The sequence below is a fragment of the Nylanderia fulva genome, unplaced genomic scaffold (genome assembly GCF_048542155.1).
Source record: "Nylanderia fulva isolate GAGA-0341 unplaced genomic scaffold, ASM4854215v1 Scaffold9, whole genome shotgun sequence".
In the NCBI taxonomy this organism is placed as follows: Eukaryota; Metazoa; Arthropoda; class Insecta; order Hymenoptera; family Formicidae; genus Nylanderia; species Nylanderia fulva.
Window position 1 is genome coordinate 2,416,122 of NW_028191026.1, and position 18,217 is coordinate 2,434,338.

The 18,217-nt window shown below is 37.9% G+C and overlaps 1 protein-coding gene across 1 annotated transcript in view; it reads right to left on the reverse strand.

Moving 5' to 3' along the window:
• The window catches only part of LOC114946652 (uncharacterized), a 342,831-nt gene that overhangs the window by 279,256 nt on the left and 45,358 nt on the right, over positions 1-18,217 (reverse strand). Inside the window, exons 3-4 of the mRNA XM_085489873.1 lie at positions 8,241-8,496; positions 8,120-8,151 (exon numbers count right to left, since the gene is read on the reverse strand). The gene's annotated coding sequence lies outside the window, so the exon portion shown is untranslated. The remainder of the gene's footprint in view (positions 1-8,119; positions 8,152-8,240; positions 8,497-18,217) is intronic.

Sequence of the window (18,217 nt, forward strand, 5' to 3'; positions counted from 1 at the left end):
GCGTGTTCATTTAATGTCGGAGTATATCTGTAAATTTTACTATACGCATATCGCTTCTGCATATTCCTGGGAAAGGGATGCGTACATTGTCATCTCGCATTTGAAAAACGCTAAGCTATAAAATATATACATCTCTGAAATAGATACTCTCTTTTTCTCTCGCAGATCTATCGCGTATCATCTTCATATATCATTTTCGCAAAGGATAAACTATCAAAATTTCCGGATAAAAATTTTATTTTCGCATAAAGAAAACTTTCGGAACAAAAAATAAAATTATATTTCTTACATTTTGCAATTGACATTATAGATTGAGATAAATGCAATTTTATTCATCTCTCTTATCGCTAATATACATTATTAAAATTGATGTAGAAATGATAATTGTGTAACTTAGGATTCCTAAGAGGTATAGAATTGAAAGATTCAGACGAGAAAGAATTTCGATGTGGTGCAGAAACGGAATTTGGAAAAAGACATCCTTCGATGCATTACGCAAATACGAGTTGTCATGCGTCGCGAGAAGGATCTAGATATAATTTGTGCCCTCGGTCGACGATACCATCTGAAATCTGATTAATGCGAAACTATGTAAATGCCGCGAGGAAGGGGGAAGGAAAGGGGAAAGCAGGAGGGACCTGTTCAATTATACAGTATGTTTTACTCCCGATGTGCGCGGACCCCGTGCTTCTTTTTTCAAACAACTTTCCATGCAACTCCGCCGAGAGCCTATTAAAGTGCAGGCACGCGATTTAGTGAGCAGACAAGAACCAGTTCCGCGTATAAGTGAGTGTCGGGAAAACTCATTTGGAATCTTGCCCGAAAATAACGCCTCGAATGAGAGAGAGAGAGAGAGAAATTCTTATGCGTATGTGGAAAGGGAGGATGGAGGATGCGTCGTTTAAATTAACCCTTCTCGAAACGAAAATACACGCGAAAGTTCCGCTTCGCTTTTGTTGCAAAAGCTATTCAACCCTGTAGAGCAGTGGTTTTTAACCTTTTGAAGTTACGGAAAGAAAATATGCATGAACATATTTTTTATTAAAAATTATACAGTACAAATTATGTAACAGTAAAAAAATTTAAATTTAAATTTAAATTTAAAAAATAATATTCAGAAAATTTTAAAAAATTTAAAAAAACACCGGTCAAGAATCACTGCTGTAGAGAAACGACTCTGTATAAAAGTCGACAAGGGCCTTTAAATTTTTTTTTTTTTTTTTTTTTTTTTTTTGCGAATTCATTACAATATCCGAGAAGAGCAACATCTCTGTTAAAGACGGAGGAGACTTGTTAAAAAGCGTGTGTGACAGATTCTTTTTTCACCTACTCTCTTGTGATCCGGGAAGAGAACTAATGACGGATATCAACCAAATGTGTTTTTCATTCACTATATACATATAATATTCCCAAGGATCAACTAAACTGTATATTTATTCTCAAAAGCTGTAATCGAATCATTATACATGCATATCGCCGCTATTATATCTCAGACCTACGTATATAGCTCATCTTCCCCAAACAACAATAAACTCTTCAAATTCGCACGTATATATTTTAATGCACTTTATCATTAGCAGCTGAGCGCGAGAAGGAGAACAAGGAGGGCTGGGAGACGCGAAAGAGGAACGAAGAACCGCGAGTTCGGGGGGAAAAAGGGGGAAGAAAGAGAGAAGCGGACTACGGAGGGAGGGAGAGAAAAAGAGGATTATAGAGAGAAATAAACATACCTGAGAGAGGGCTCGCTCGCGCGCGAGAGCACACAACGGCGGTTTATTATTTCGTCTGTGGCGAAGAGAGAGCCTTGTTAAAACGGTCTGGGATCCAATCGGAGACGCGCTGCCATGGACGCCCAGACCGACGGCCGACCAATGGGCGAACACCGTTTTACATACACGCTACATCGCGTGTCGGCATTGTCGGGCCGAGCGCCTCCTCTCGCATCGCAACCCGGCGTCGCGTGTGTATATCCTCGCTCCGTCCGCGCGCGCGAAAGAGGGAACCCTTTTACGCAACCTTTCCTTCGTGACGTTGTGTGGGTTGCGCGCGAGCGCGCATGCAGCAATGCACGCGCGTGCATGTGCATGTGTCGGAGAGAGTCAGGTTGCGTATCCGCCTTCGTTCGCATTCGCTCGACGACGAACCACGCTTTTGTTTTATTCGCGACGTTTCGAATCCTCTTCTTCTCTCGTCCGTTCGCCTCCGTACCGCGATCTCGCTCCTTCTTCCCTCGAGAAAGAGAGGGAGCAAGAGGGAAAACGCACTCGTCTCCCCTTCTCTCTCTCTCTTTTGCTCCGACGCGACGTCGAGAATTCGCACACAACCGCGATTCGAGTGCACCTTCGGACGTTCGCACACCTCTGTGCAAGCTTATCGTGCTGGATGGCAAAGAAACACGAAGGAGAGCCTAACGAGCACGCACCCGTGACAGTCCATTATCGATTCTATACCGCGTACTCTCCTCTTTTTTTCGCTTATTTTTTTTGTCCCGTACGCGAGGACGTAAACCGAAGACTAGACATGTATATACACTCCGGGGAACTCATTTCGCAACTCGACCTCCGCCTATTCTCGCGAGAGTTCCTTGAATTCTCTCATAAATTCTCTGTCATAATCAAAGTCCCACACAGTTGTTTTAAATTTAATTTACAATTTGTAATGCAGGGTGTAATAATAAACGCGAATTATATGAAAGAAAGAGAGAATAATGTTGCAACATAAACATGTAATAAAATAATTCAATAGTATTTATAACCATTTAATTAATATTCAAAAACTAATTCCCGATACAGATGAATAAATTGGGATCGCTCTTGTATAGATAACGTCGTTTCTTCATAAAAAAGAGTAAACGAAATTTATACGCGAATATACTAATTTACATGGACAAATTTGCTCCTCTCTCCTCGCATAATTCAGTCAACGCGCCAGCGGAGTTTGTTGCCGAGTTAATGACTCGTTAACGAGCTCGATTATCGCGCCACGTCGTCGCGATATGAACATTAACATTGGTAAAACATTTACCCTTGCGCAATGCGGCTGAATTCGCGTGTGCGCCTGTGTATGTACGTCCACGTGTATTTCGTCGAATTGGATAAATACCGCGATGCCTATCGCGACCGATCTTAATTATTACCGTAAGTGCGCCGCCAATCGCCACCTTGTTCGCAAATCGACGCGCGGCGCCCTTAATTTCCGCGCGTGTAACTTTTTTCAAATTTATTCTCGCTGTAATCCCGTCGACACATATACACACGTGCGCGCCGCGCTTGTCACGCGTTAATAACGCGGCCGGATAATTTTTACGTGTTAAACGTCGAGAGACCGCTGCTAATAATACTCCGTTTTTGCGCGCCGATCGCGCCGAATCGCAATCGCCGATTAAATTCATAATTATATATCTGGGTAAACACAGAGTAGTGGTAAAAAAACTGATAACGAGAGATAGAAATATTCTTCATCCGAATGGCAATACGCAAAGATTTACGAGGAGTTTATTCTCGAAAATATTATACAAAAACGCATTTAATATTAAAAAATAATATTATTAAATCAAATAATAAAATATAAAGTATTAATTAATATTATATATTGTTCCAACTTCTTGTGCGTAAAAATAGAAATGCTAAGAGATTTATAATATGTATCTGGTTGCGCTTTCAGAATTAATACACGACAAGTGCGATCACAACAGCTTCGTGACAATGTAATGTTTTCGACGGGTTTCGTTGACGAGACCTTGCATATTTAAAATGTTAATCGCGCGCATGTGCCCCTCCCGAATGCACGGTTCGCTTCGTGAACGGCTTCCGAGATCGGGGGAAACGATTCCCTGAAGCGGCGATGTGACACCTCGTGTGATGTACGGGCGCACATTCGAGTACTTGTTAATTCAGGGACGGCAGTTTCCGTAGGATGCCAACCGTTAATGGCTGTACATTTTGAGTAACGTCTTCACGCCTCGACGGGATAAACGCGCGCATGAAAATGCGCCGTCGCCCGCTGCGTTTTCATTCCGTCGAATATTCAGTGTGCCGCCGCGTTTATCGTAATATGATTTTTCGTTTCTAAGAATCATCACGTTCTTACATATAATATGATATGTGGTTTGCAGAGTCGACATTTTTTTCTCATTTTTTATCTCAATTTTCAATCTGACACCTATTTTTTTATTACAAATATCTCCTTTAAATCTCTGAATTCATGTACATTCATTTACTAATTTACAGGTACAAGTAGTTTAATTCCTATGCATAAATTAAATCGACAGAAATTGTCAGGAATTCATAAAGATGAGAAAATTAAAGTTAGGTGTGTAGGAGAATTTTGAGGAGCTATATAAAATTAGAACATTGCTTTATAGCATTAATACGACTCAATTTGCGATTTATATTCGAATTCATATTCGAAACGTGTACTCATTTTCGTGAAATAGAATTTTATTTTAACGATTATATAATTCTTCGTTTATATATATTATTATAATATATATTATTATAGTTATAAAATTATATTTTATAGGAAAATATATATAATTAGTAGAAATATATATAGTTTATAGGATTTTTCAAAATTATAATTCTTAAAGATATGAAAAGTTACGTTACGTATTTATTAAAATAAAATCCCATTGTACGAAAATATATGTATATCGCGTTTCGAACCACGATATCAAATCGAAACATCTCTCACATTAATGCTAAAATAACGTTTTATTCTCATTTTGTAACTCGTAAAATTATTTGTTGAGAGAACGATTGTAAATTTTTCACATAAGTGATCTTTAGATTATAAACGCGACAAGCATCTTCTGGGAGTTTTTGAATAAGCAGGTTTTTAGATCTAGATTATTCTAATATTTTACATACTGTGTACTATTTCAAATGTCACAGTCTTTCAAAAACATTCGGTGCGTACCAAGAGCAAGTTAGATCATATCTAGTTTACGATCTTAGACAAATGATGGGAGAATTTAATGTATATATTTGCATATAACAGGAAGAAATAAACCGGGGTTGAAAATAGAGGGGAATATAATTATGCGTAATGCGTATCGATAAACTCAAACTCGATAATCAAAATGAATGGAGAATTTTTGCGATACCTTAATTCTAATTGAAATGAATTTAAAATGAATTATCTTGTTTCGCTAATCGCGTGCTCGCTCGACACAGCTGTCGGCTTATCGATTCTTTTTGCGAAACCGATAACATCGGCGACCAAAAATTCCGCACGTTTGAGGATCGCATCACGACGCGGTTCGACACAGAAGCGCGTGTTTCGAAGAACGCAATTAGCATAATTCCAAGGAAATCATCAACCACGTGTATATCGTATCACACATATATTATACGCGACGTTTGAAGAAGTTGGACGATTTATGTGCAAAACTCACGGGCATCATTCGCCGTAACATCAAATCGCGGCCGTAAAGCGTCGTTTTATCATATAATCCATAATCGAAACGAATCACGTAAAAGACATCGTCGTAAAATAACGAAAGAAGATGCGGTGACGAAGAAACGATGGGGTTATATGTACAAGGATCCTCGAGCTATTCGGCGCACGCGCATCAGTATGCACCGAGCTGCATATGCATTATGTCATCGCGCGTCGACGATTTTTCACGATATCGCCCGATAATTCTCAAATCTATCTACGATAAAATTGGCCGACGACCAAATCGTGAGCGGCATCTCTTATATTTTCCTCCGTTGTGGAATGAAACATTCTGACAGATAGTAATTTGTGTAAAACGCGAAAGAGACCACGTGGCCGATATATTTACTTTTGACATTTGTGGATTTGCGTTTTCACGACGGATTTTCACGCTCTCGAATCGAATGCAATTTAATTGTTAGAGAATTTATGAGTGTGAGAATGTTTTTGTTAAATTTCGAAAAAGAGATATCTGTAAATGTGTTATGAAAAATGTAAACAGAATTTACAACAAAGTAGAATTAAACATTTTATAATAACTTTTTTATCGCCTGAACATGCGACAACGAAATAAATAAAGTACATATATTTTTCCCCGAGATTCCAAAATTTCGTCAACATATATCTCTTGTTATTCTTTTTCGCACAACATTTAGAAAAAAAGTATTTTACGTTTTTAATTATAATTCAGAAACACAAAAGGGAGAAAATGAATAAAACGAGATACTTCAAATATCCTTAAAAGCTTATTGTTCATGAATGCTCGTTCGATGATCGCGATGTCGTTCGCGTAGCATGATTCTCGAATTTTGGTCAGCGACATAAAAAGAGTAACACGTACACGCACACAAAGGTGACACGCGTCGCGTGACACCCTCGCTGTGAGAACGTGTGACTGCGAGACATAAGCCGACGAATTAATGGGGCTATTTTTTTATTCAGCAGCACGGTACTGACCCCTCTCGTCCGTCGCCTCCTGGTATACACTACCGTATGTACCTATACTTTATTTTATTTTATAGGATCCGCGCAACACACACACACACATGTACCTAGAGCCACGCAGAGGCGCACATGAAACTCACCCTTCCTGCTTTGCTACATAAAACGATCCGCTGTCTCGATACGAAGGAGTTCGCTAATGTCGTTCAAACTAACCGAGGACACCCGCGTGCTTTGCGCTTCGTATATTAGGAAACTGTTATCTAGATGATTGATCTAGGTATATCGATTTAAAGAGAAAGAGAGAGAGAGACAAACTCTATATCGCGATCAAGTTTGGAAGAGAATTTTTTTATAATTTTGTGTGCTTGTGTAAAGAAACTATTTGTATAAAATAATATTAATATGTACAATCTTGTAATTAAGATTTTTATTACAAATTCTAGATGATCGAAAGTGATTTTTCAATCTTGTCACTATATTTCTTTTTATTTTTATTATTTTTTTATTAAAAAGGAAGTAGCCGATTTTGTTAAGCGAAACGAATGATTTTAATAAATTCATTTTCTCCTATTTTCAATTTTTAATTTCATCTGTTGATATTTTAAACAGTCAGATATTTTTTGAAGACTATTTAATCTTGTATAATTTTGTCGAAAAATTTAAATAGTAAACTATTCACTTATTGCTTATTTCAGATTCAAAATAAAAACTTCATTTCAATTTATATTATAGTTAGAGCATTTTTATTTTCCATCGTGCACGCGACTCTATTATTGCGAACGTGCAGTATCGTGATGCACATGGATAATCACTGATTTCGATCCGACGAATCGTAAACAAATGGCCACCACGAAGGCGCGCTATCTCTCTAATGAAAATTAAGGAAAAATTCGCATCGGCTCATGTCAGACAAGCTTTATGCGTCATCGTTATCGATCGTGATCTATCACGAATTGAAATTCGTACGCGGATGACTTTCTTTTCAATTCTATTAGGTGCGCAACTAAGTTCTCGCTGTTTTTTTTATGAAAATGCAACTTTATTGTGAAAAAATGGTTACAAATGAATCATTCAATGCTCCTAATGCTGAAGCAAGCTGTTCTTGCGTTTGGCATGGATCCTCATCGAGCAATGCCTCCAATTCAGCGTCTTCGAAGGTTTTTGGCCTTCCTTCACGCGGACGGTCGTCAACATCGAAATCACCGTCTTTGAAGCGACGGAACCAATCACGGCACGTTGTTTCACTTAGAGCAGCATCTCCGTAAACTTTTTGGAGCTCTCGATGCGCTTCAGCCGCCGTTTTCTTCGAATGAAATAAGAAAATCAACACTTCCCGCAAATGACGATTATTTGGTACAAAATCAGACATTTTCACACAACTAAAAGTATATGACGCCAAAACAAAATCATTAACATGTCAAAGCGGTTTGTTTACCATATGTCTAAGCTTGGCTCGTGACGTTTTGGATATGTCAAAATCGACCAGCACTTACTGCTGGAGCCATCTATAGACAAACAGCGGGAACTTAGTTGCGCACCTAATACGAACGCGGAAACGACACGCTAATTACCTGATAATTAAGGGTCGAACGCACATGTCGTTTATTAACTACGATTTGTATAAAGATCGTGATAACGGTCGACAAGTCCGTTTATTTAAAGTAGTAGAAACCTATTTTTATAGGTACAAACCATTATCGCTTTAGAAATGTTATAAAATTAATTTCTCACTCACCGACTGGCGCAATAGCGGAGTAGCACGTTGATCTGAAAACAAAATATTTAAATTATGTATATACATTTGTGTGCATGTGTGTGTTTGGCAGTTTAGAAAAAAATGTTTTTTTTCTGCATACCTCATAGTTGTCCCGACGTCGCCTGATGCCTCCCTGGGCCTCCTCCTCCTCTCTTGGTAGCACTCACGATACTCGCGAAGACACGAATAATTACGATCGTCCGACATTTTACGCGGTACTCTCGACGCGCGAAACTTTGCACGGCATTCCCGACACGACGCGTGAAATAGAAAAAACTATAATCGCACGAAACAACATCCGTTCGACACTCGAGAATCTAGCAGTCAAAGCGTTCGCGCGCGGCTTATCATGCTACCTGTAACAAATAAAATGCATACATATATTAGAGCAATCTTATTATTTCGCATTCGAACGTACATGATATAAATTTAATTATAAATAAGCTATTTATAAATGTATAAAAAGCTTCTTAATTTAATTTAATTATAAATAAGCTAGAATTGACGATAGATATATTCGTAGATCGCAACAAATCAGATCAGGTTAGGTGCACCGAAAAAATTGTACTCTTAGCGCCAAGAGAATCCTCTTAATTTAAGAAATTTCTCTAAATTTTAGTATATTTTCTCTAAAAATAAGAATAAATTAAGAATATCATCTTAAATTAAGAGAACCCTCTTGGCGCTATTTTTCGATGTTGGGTTATGTTGATCATTGGCACAGATTTTGCATCGAATTTCTGGCGAAATACGCGTTTCGAACAATTACAACTATATATGAACGTTGAAATTACGATCTGCGATTAATGAATATTACAAAACAAAAATTAGAAATGATTGTGCTTACTAATTAATCACAGTGGGACGCAGCTCGCACTGCCTGGTACTCGCGGCGTTTCGATAATGGCAGAAGCTATCGCTATTCTATCAACAGCGGCAACTTCAGTCTAATAGCGCGCGCGCGATTCTAATGCATGACTTAATATTAATAACTAATTCAAACTCAAAGGAGATTCGTTCGATGAGATATAACTTTAGAATAAATATAATTCTTGAAAATCGACTAATGTCTCATATCAATATCTGCAGATATAAATATCCGATTGTCTTTAGTTTAGCTTAATTAATATTTTTGAAATAATTATCAAATCTAAAATAGATATATATTAATCTTATTGATTAAAAAATTTCTATCTCATTTTTAACTGCAATTTTCTTATTGTTTACATTCGAGAAGATGCAACAGATTTAATTTATATAAAAATTAAGCTTCTATTTTAGAAATAGATAAACGAACAGTTTCCTTGGAGGTTTAAAAGATCTTTCGATAAAAACGAGTTAAATAAATTCGATAGAGATTTAACTCATTTTAAAGTATTAAAGCAAATTATATTGAACATTGAGATAAAAAATAAGAAATAAAAAAACACTTTAAATATCTCGAGATAGAAGAAAATAAAAAATCAAGTAACTTTTCGATTTTAATTTAAACGTATGTATGCTTATTGATATTGAGAAAAATTTTTTTATTACCTACTTAATATTCAAATTCATCTATAAAAGTTGGCGCAATCTGTATAAACACATCCTAACGAAAGAAAATATATTTTAATAGAAAGTTGGATATTAATTCGCATAAATTGAGCGAGTAATTTTTTGAATACGTACAAAACCATAAAGTTAACTATTGATAGTGCTCGGCGACGACCACCGGCTAAGTCCTGAAACGCTCGTTACGAAAAATCCGCGTCGTAATTGCCCAAGCCTTATTGAAATGTATAGCGAGCTCTGGATGACACTCTCCCAGAACCTCCTCGCCTCGCACGCATTATTTCACAGAGAAAATAATATGTAATTCTGGTCACACAACGAGTGATCCTTATCACATCGTGGTCCCCCTCTCTCTCTTCGTGATGACTCTAACGCCTCGGCGCCATACTCGTCACGCATATCTCTCGTCCCGAAGCGTGTCCGCGATTGCAGCAGCCGTGGAACGGGATTTAAAAAGGAAAAAAATAACGGGGAAGAAAAAAGAGAGACACAATTTTCGAGATAATCGTTCCGTTACTTCGCAACAAAGTGTGTACGCGACATTTTCACTATTGAGTTTCAAGACACTTTGCGAGATTTATCTGCGAAGAAGACGAACGATAGTTTTTCCGAGGGAAAATGATGTTTAATGATGAGAATAATAACTATAACTATATGGACAAGCGTAAATTATTCGGAGTCTCAGTCAGCACCTTTCACATGTAATGGGATATTATATCTAATATCGCGTTCATCAGAAATCTCTCCTTTGAAACCTAAGATGTTGGAGAAATGCAGGTCGAGAAACGTAATGGAAGCCTTCACAAATGCATCTTTCGATTAAATCAAACTATCAAATTTATCAAACTAACTAATTCTGCCCGTCTCTCTTCTAATGTATTTTTTTTAATAAGTAAACTTTTACTAATTTGTACCAAAAAACTATATTACCCAATAGAGATCATATTTTTTAAAGACATTTTCGTTGCATTCACTTGGCTAGATTCAATTGGGATTGCGGACTACAATTGGCGATCGCCTCGGGCCGGAGTTTCACATCAGTAAAATTATAGGCGAACCAACACAACGCAGCGGCGAAGATTGAGTATCGAGGACACCAGGGAGACGTTGTCAACCCCGATCGGCGCTTCTTCCTCGTGAGTGGATTCCTCATCGAGATAAATGGGTCAACGTACGACGGCTGACTCAAAGCGGATGAATCATCGTATGCGCATCAGTTGTAAGTTGTAACCATTCGTCTTGTTGTATACCGGGCTCTTGCTCCGAGAGAAAAAAATCGTAAAGAAGCGAAGGAGAGCACGAAAGTACGCGGATAAAATTTACGAAGCACGGGACCGTCGCGGTCCAAAGTGACCAAGAATAATCATCTCGCAGAGCTGTCTCCTCGTTGCCCCACGTTGCAGCTTCTATATCTCCCTCTAATTTTCAACAAATGAAAGAGCCTGGTTAAAAATATAAGAAAATATCACTAGGACAGCCCTCTGCTCGATAATAAAAACTATTTCAAAAACACATGACCTAACGTCAAGTTAAGATATCTATATGATAACCCTAAAATAATGACAAAATTAATTATCGCAATTAGCAGATTAGATTCTTGAAAAAATGAAAGAGTCTGTCTAAAAATATAAGAAAATATCACTAGAACAGCCCTCTGCTCGATAATAAAAAATATTGCACAAACACGTGACCTAACGTCAAGTTACGATATCAAAAACAGACCCTAAAATAATGACAAAATTAATTATCGCAATTAGCAATTTAAATTTTTAAAAAAATGTAAGAGCCTGGTTAAAAATATAAGAAAATGTCACTAGAATAGCTCTCTGCTCGATAATAAAAAATATTGCAAAAACACGTGACCTGCTCGAACAATTTTCTATAAATATAATCGAATACTATTAATCAGGGTGTTCAGCAGCCTGAATGAAAAAAATGTCCTGACTTTTTCAGATTTTCCAAGACCAGAAATTACTTTTATATCTGAATTTTTAGTATTATTTTTTCCAAATATATAATTTGCATATATCTATATGATAAATCAATTAAATGTTAAATCATGAAATCCTTGAGATATTTCAATGAAAAGGTTTGGAAGTTAAAACAAAAATTTAAATTAATTATATAATCTGCATTATGTATGATAGTCGAAACAATCATATCACTATAAACTTAAATTTAAATAATCATCTTTTTAATTTATATCAAATTTTTTGTCTCTATCAAAGACATTGAAATAAAATAACACAACAATGAAAATCTAAATTAACGAATGTTGTAGATAAATCGCTTTTTAACAACCCAGAAAATTTGCGTGCTGGGAGTCAAGAAAAAGTTAATATTTATTTAATAAAAAATTTCAAATTATTGAGACAAATGTATAGAATAATGTGAAACAATCCAGATAAATAGTAAAATTTCCTGATTTGTCCCTAGCAATTCCAGATTTATAAAATTCTTTGACAATTTTCGGTTTTCCAGATTTCCCTGACCGGTAAACACCCTGTTAACTTTTTCTCTTTTTTTTTTACATTTACGAGACTATTTTATTTAATGAAATTTTTGTACAATTTTGTGCAACCTCAAATATTCGGGCAGCTTGCTCCTCTTATACTTTCGTGAAATCATCTCGCATTGCTGCGCGTCCGCGTTGTTATGCGTCTAAAGATCGTACTTGCCCTCGCGAGGCGAGGTCGGGGCATAAAACATATCCTCCTCTGTGGTTAACGGTTCGCCCGGTTTGCTCCTCTTACACAGTAAATATCGCACGAATTACGTCATCGGAATTTTCGTTACCCGTGTAATATCTCTCGATACGCGACCGCAGACCGCGTACGTTAATGAAATGCGAAGTGAATATGTTAATTCAATTGCCCGAGTCTTTCTGAAAAACTATCAACACGAGCTGGAGAGAATAAAATCAGCATACTCATATAAACTTTCAGGTTAAATGCCTCGAAGATTCATTCCAGTCGTCGTCGATATTCTCGCATGTGATTCCCAGAATAAAAATTTATATTTAGAAAATTAATTTGACTAATTAAATTAACGCGAACACGTTTTAAGATTGTTATAATTCGACATATAAATTGGCAGTGTCTTATTCTTGAAAATCTAGCCATTAAGAAACGTAAAAAAAAAACATTACATCTTATTCACGCGCGAGCAGAGGGACACTTTTTCTCAAGCGTCATAAGAGATACTTGTCCGACAATCGTGCCGGACGATTTATTTGAGCGGGCAAACTTAACCTGGGGAACAGACAAGCTGAAGATAGGAATCCTGGAATGCTGAACAGTTCAGACATCTCACCGCCTCGAATCTAGACGCGCGTCGGAACTTTCAACAGCTGCTAAAGTAACGGTAGTCCGTGACATTGCGGCAAAATAAATTGCCTTATCGACGTCGTCCTCGTTATTAATCGCGCTAGCATCGGGACTTGCATTGTCTATGCATACCCTAATATTAGAACATATTGTATAAATAAAATAATGTATTATACAATATATCGACTTTTTTTCGTTAATGTACCAAAATTTAAGAAATAAACCTACAAGAGAGATATAGAAAATAAATTGTTTTTCTTTCTTATAAAAAAATTTAAATAAAGATATCAAGGTAAACATCTCGCTTAGATTCTTTTTTAAAATAATTGTAAATTCGAAATTCGATTGTATATGGTAGTGCAGGACACAACACGGATCCCAAGTTTCTTCTTGGTTCGGGATATTGCATTGTCTATGCATACCCTAATATTAGAACATATTATCTAAATAATATAATGTATTATACAATATATCGACTTTTTTTCGTTAATGTACCAAAATTTAAGAAATAAACCTACAAGAGAGATATAGAAAATAAATTGTTTTTCTTTCTTATAAAAAAATTTAAATAAAGATATCAAGGTAACATCTCCTCGCTTAGATTCTTTTCTAAAACAATTGTAAATTCGAAATTCGATTGTATAGTGCAAAACACAACACGGATCCCAAGTTTCTTCTTGGTTCGGGATATTGCATTGTCTATGCATACCCTAATATTAGAACATATTATCTAAATAAAATAATGTATTATACAATATATCGACTTTTTTTCGTTAATGTACCAAAATTTAAGAAATGAACCTACAAGAGAGATATAGAAAATAAATTGTTTTTCTTTCTTATAAAAAAATTTAAATAAAGATATCAAGGTAATAAAACATCTCCTTAGATTCTTTTCAAAAATAATTGTAAATTCAAAATTCGATTGTACAGCGGAGGACACAACACGGATCCCAAGTTTCTTCTTGGTTCGGGATATTATTTCTCTCGGGGGTTGCGTTTTCAAATATGACGGCGATCGCGAGATAAGAGGAACCGACCTACGCCCGTGATAAACGCTGCCGGTCTCTCTCTCTCTCTTTCTCTCGCGACGAGTTTCCGACGGCGAAACAATGTAATATACGTCGTGTGTAAGTACGCGGGAGATCGCGCGGAACAATGCGCGGTCCCTGGTCGGCTGTATACGTACGTGTAGCTACGGTTTACGCGGAGGAAGGAAGACCGGAGAGGTCCGCGAGGACGGACGAGAGAGTCACGCACGTACGCTTGGGTCTTATCGTCGCGTTCACATCCGCCGACTCGAGAAAGCGGAGAAGAGGGCGGACACACGGAGAGGAGAAAAAAATGCCGGATTCCCAGGATCCCGCGGACTCCCTCCCGGGGGCGGCGGCGGATACGGCGCGTACTTCAGTAATGCGGAAGAGATTTCGTGCGGGTTAAACCTCGAGCAAGTGCACAGACTCTCTCTCTCTCTCGCAAGACCCGAGACCAATTTGTGCACCGCCGGTGCTGCTTGATTAATGCGCGATGCAGCGTATAAAGGTAAGTTACTACGGAAAGAGAAAAACAAAGAGAGAGAGAGGAATAGAGAGCTCGAGGAAATGTCAGGAGCGCGACGACGAGAAAAATGTCTAATTCCCTGAAGACACTCGTGTATATGGAAATGTGTATATTTTAAGTCTCTCTTCTTCGCTGGTAATATAGTCAAGCGCGATCGTGATTAAAGTTTTCGAACATTTTTAGACTTGTCAAATAAAAGCGAAAATATCGAGCTGACAATGAGAGAAAAAAAGACAAGATTGAAGAAAATGTTTTATAATTGAAATACTGGGTTATTAGTATGACTAATACTTGAATAACGCATTGCGGCTTGCAACTACTTCAATTCATTATACTTAACTTCCGTACGATACTCGACAGTAACAAATATAGCGACTCTCGACGCATTATGGCAAATAATGTCGCACAAATATGTAAGATTCGCGTTGCAGGAGATGAGGAAACATCGCGGGCAAGTTGTTCTTATCGTCTGTACATGTTTTCAGGATATATCCAATATTTAACGTTGACGTTATACAATTATGCACAACCGTACGGAAATTTATTCGACCGACACAAAACGTTGCTGAAAACAACGAGCGAACATCATCGCTGATACCATGCTAAACTCTCGAAACGACTCTTCGACTAGCTAATTAAATAATCCCCCTGGAGACGCGGTCGCGGCTCGTAGACGGTAGGAACAGGTCGATACATCTCATTGTAACAGGATAAACAGGAGTTGGAACACGGTGCATGGTGGCTCGGGAAGCGACGACGGAGGTGGAGAAGGAACAGGGACCGAAACGGTGGGTATACAAGAGCGCCTTCCAAGAGGAAGAGAGGACGAAAGGAGAGTGGATCAGGGGGACTTAGCTTCGGTTCGTGGGCCCACCAGCCGTTGGAATCCGAGATCGCGTCTGATCGCAATTAAGGCTCCGCTCCGGCTGCGGCTGTGAATATTTTATTCCAGTCGTTGTCTCCCTTCCTTCGTTCTCTCTCTTTCTCGCGCGCTTTCTCGCTGCGCACCCTTTTTCTCCTACTTCTCTCTTTACTCGGAACCGTCTCTCTCTTTCTCTCTCTCTCGGTACGCCGGCAGTGTTACACCGTTTACGGACCACCATCTTCTTCGTCTTCTCCACCAGACGAATACGGAGACCCCTTCCTCATAATTCTACGGAGAAATTGCCCCATCCCCTTGACGTATACCCTCTCCTGCCCTCGAATAGGTTGGAGGAGGCGCCCAATCGAAACGAGCGAATTTGAATACGGTCGACCGGGTCCAGAAACAATGGGGACATCGACGGACCACACGGGACGCGAGCAAATGGTCGAACAACCGCGGGACATGCGTTCCGGCAAGGGCTGCTCGTTTCTTTCGAGAGCGCGAACTACCCGGAGGAATCGCCCGGAATATCAGGGTGACCCTTATTATCGCAGCTTACCGCGACGTGCCAGCTTAATCGAACTGCAAATCTATTTCGGAGGCTGCTAATGCAAATATGCGATACTTATTTAGGTACATCTTCATCTTAGATGGTAATATTTTATATTATTTTATATAGAAAAAAATAGACACTAAAAACAAATGTGTTAACTTGACTAAACCTTTCAACTAAATTATTATTTTGTTAAATTTAATGTTATATTTTATTTAAATATTTTTATAGATTCAATTAACAAAATAATATTTAGTTGGAAGGTTCAGTCAAGTTAACAAATTTTTTTCAGCGTATAGAATTATAATGTTTAAATTTTATGATGCAGTATCAATTATATCTGTAATTATACTAAAATAAAATTAAAAGTGTCGAAACTTTCGATTGATTTTTTAACGCGACGAATGCTATATTTAATTTTTATGTAAACTCATACATATGATTCGATAAATCAAACAACCCTGTAATCTGTAAACACATCTGTAAATTGCGTTTCGATATTCGACGAGGATTCGTTATCGATGAAAAGGTAATTGGATGGTTCACTAACAAAAAAAAGCGGGAAGGACGTAACGTAATATTATAATGTCCAAATGGAAAGTCACAAATAATTATGAAAGAATTAATTAATGATTTAAACTTTCCAAAAAATGAACGAATGTTTTTCAAAATATAGAAAAATATTAATGAAATGGTCTTCCGTTCAATAAGACAAGATGTACTCCAAAAGGTATATACGAGGAAAGAAGGGCCTTTTTGTGAAATCGATACCGAATACCGGGTGAAGATGGTATCGAACGCATCTCCGACACGTGTAACGTACTACCGCGATCCAGGAGAAGATCAAATTTATTTTGCTGTTATTTCCAACTACCGCGGAATCGCTGACCCGTGAGGAAATTGGGAAAATCGAATCACTTTCTAGCAACTTACAGCCGGAATTAAGGAGAAAGAGATGGAGGATATATCTTTAAGTATATCTCATCGCGATAACAGATGTTTGAATCATACGAGAGTTCAGAATCGGTGCAATTTGCTGTACATATAAATTCAGGAAAAATCAGAGAATGAAAGTTTAAAATTTTTACGAAGAGGATACGCTAGAAAATCGAGCAGGAAATTTCCTGCCAAAAATACTGTATTAATATAATAAGTTTCATAAATTCCGTAAGTGAATCAATTTCGTTGGGTAAAATTCCTACCAAACCTATATCTTCTACAAAAAAAAAAAAAAGAAACTGCTACAACATTCAATTTCAACATCTGAGAATCTCCGAATAACACAGATTTCTCCGAAACTAGACATTTCTGTGAATAAACACTGGTCAATCTCATACGTGCGTCGCGATAATTTATGACTGCGGTGAAAACTGCAATATCTCGAGGATGATTTTTATTTATACTTTATTCACTTTATTTTCCCGCATACAATAAAAGTCTCCGGCGAATTCCCGGTATATCCTTGATTTACGACGAACGAGGAAATCCTTTGCGTCGCATCTTTTCCCACATTCGAACGAAAAATTATGTGCGGTTAGCGCCTGCGGGAGAGGACTCAGCTAATAATCTACAGGAAGCGCGGGAAGAAGCACGTGATGGGTCGCATGAAAGACGGGGACCTGTCGGATTCATGGGGTGGTCCCGCGTCACGTCGTGATCGAGTCTCCGGAGAAGTCCGAGAGAGAGAGAGAGCCGGCCAGCCTCGGTCCTGAACGGACCGAGGACCATTGCCACTAAAAAAGACAAGAGATCGACCAACGGGGGACAACTCATGCGGAATCGCTAACGAGCCGAGCGGACACCCGAACGATGGATGGCTCGGAGGACCAGAACCCGAACTCTCTTTCCTCCCCTTCTACCCCGAGAAGCTTCGATACATCTCGAGAAAATTCCACTTTTTGGCGCACCCTTTCCCCTTCCTTCAGCGTCGATTAGGGATGCCTAAAATATCCCGAGACGTTTCCGCTTCTGACGCATCGAAGACGCAAGAACCTGAAGGACGCGTATTCTTAAAGGAATTAGGAGTTTACATGCCAAATTACATGGAAAATAATTTTCTTTTACAGCATTTATTATCAAGTTGAAAAATAACAACATTAAGATATCTATTACTATAAAAATTGTAAATTATGCATTTATTCTATTGTGTTTGTTTGCAATTATGTTTGTGGAATATTTGCAATAATATGTATGTGCAGTATTTGAATAATTACAATAATTCT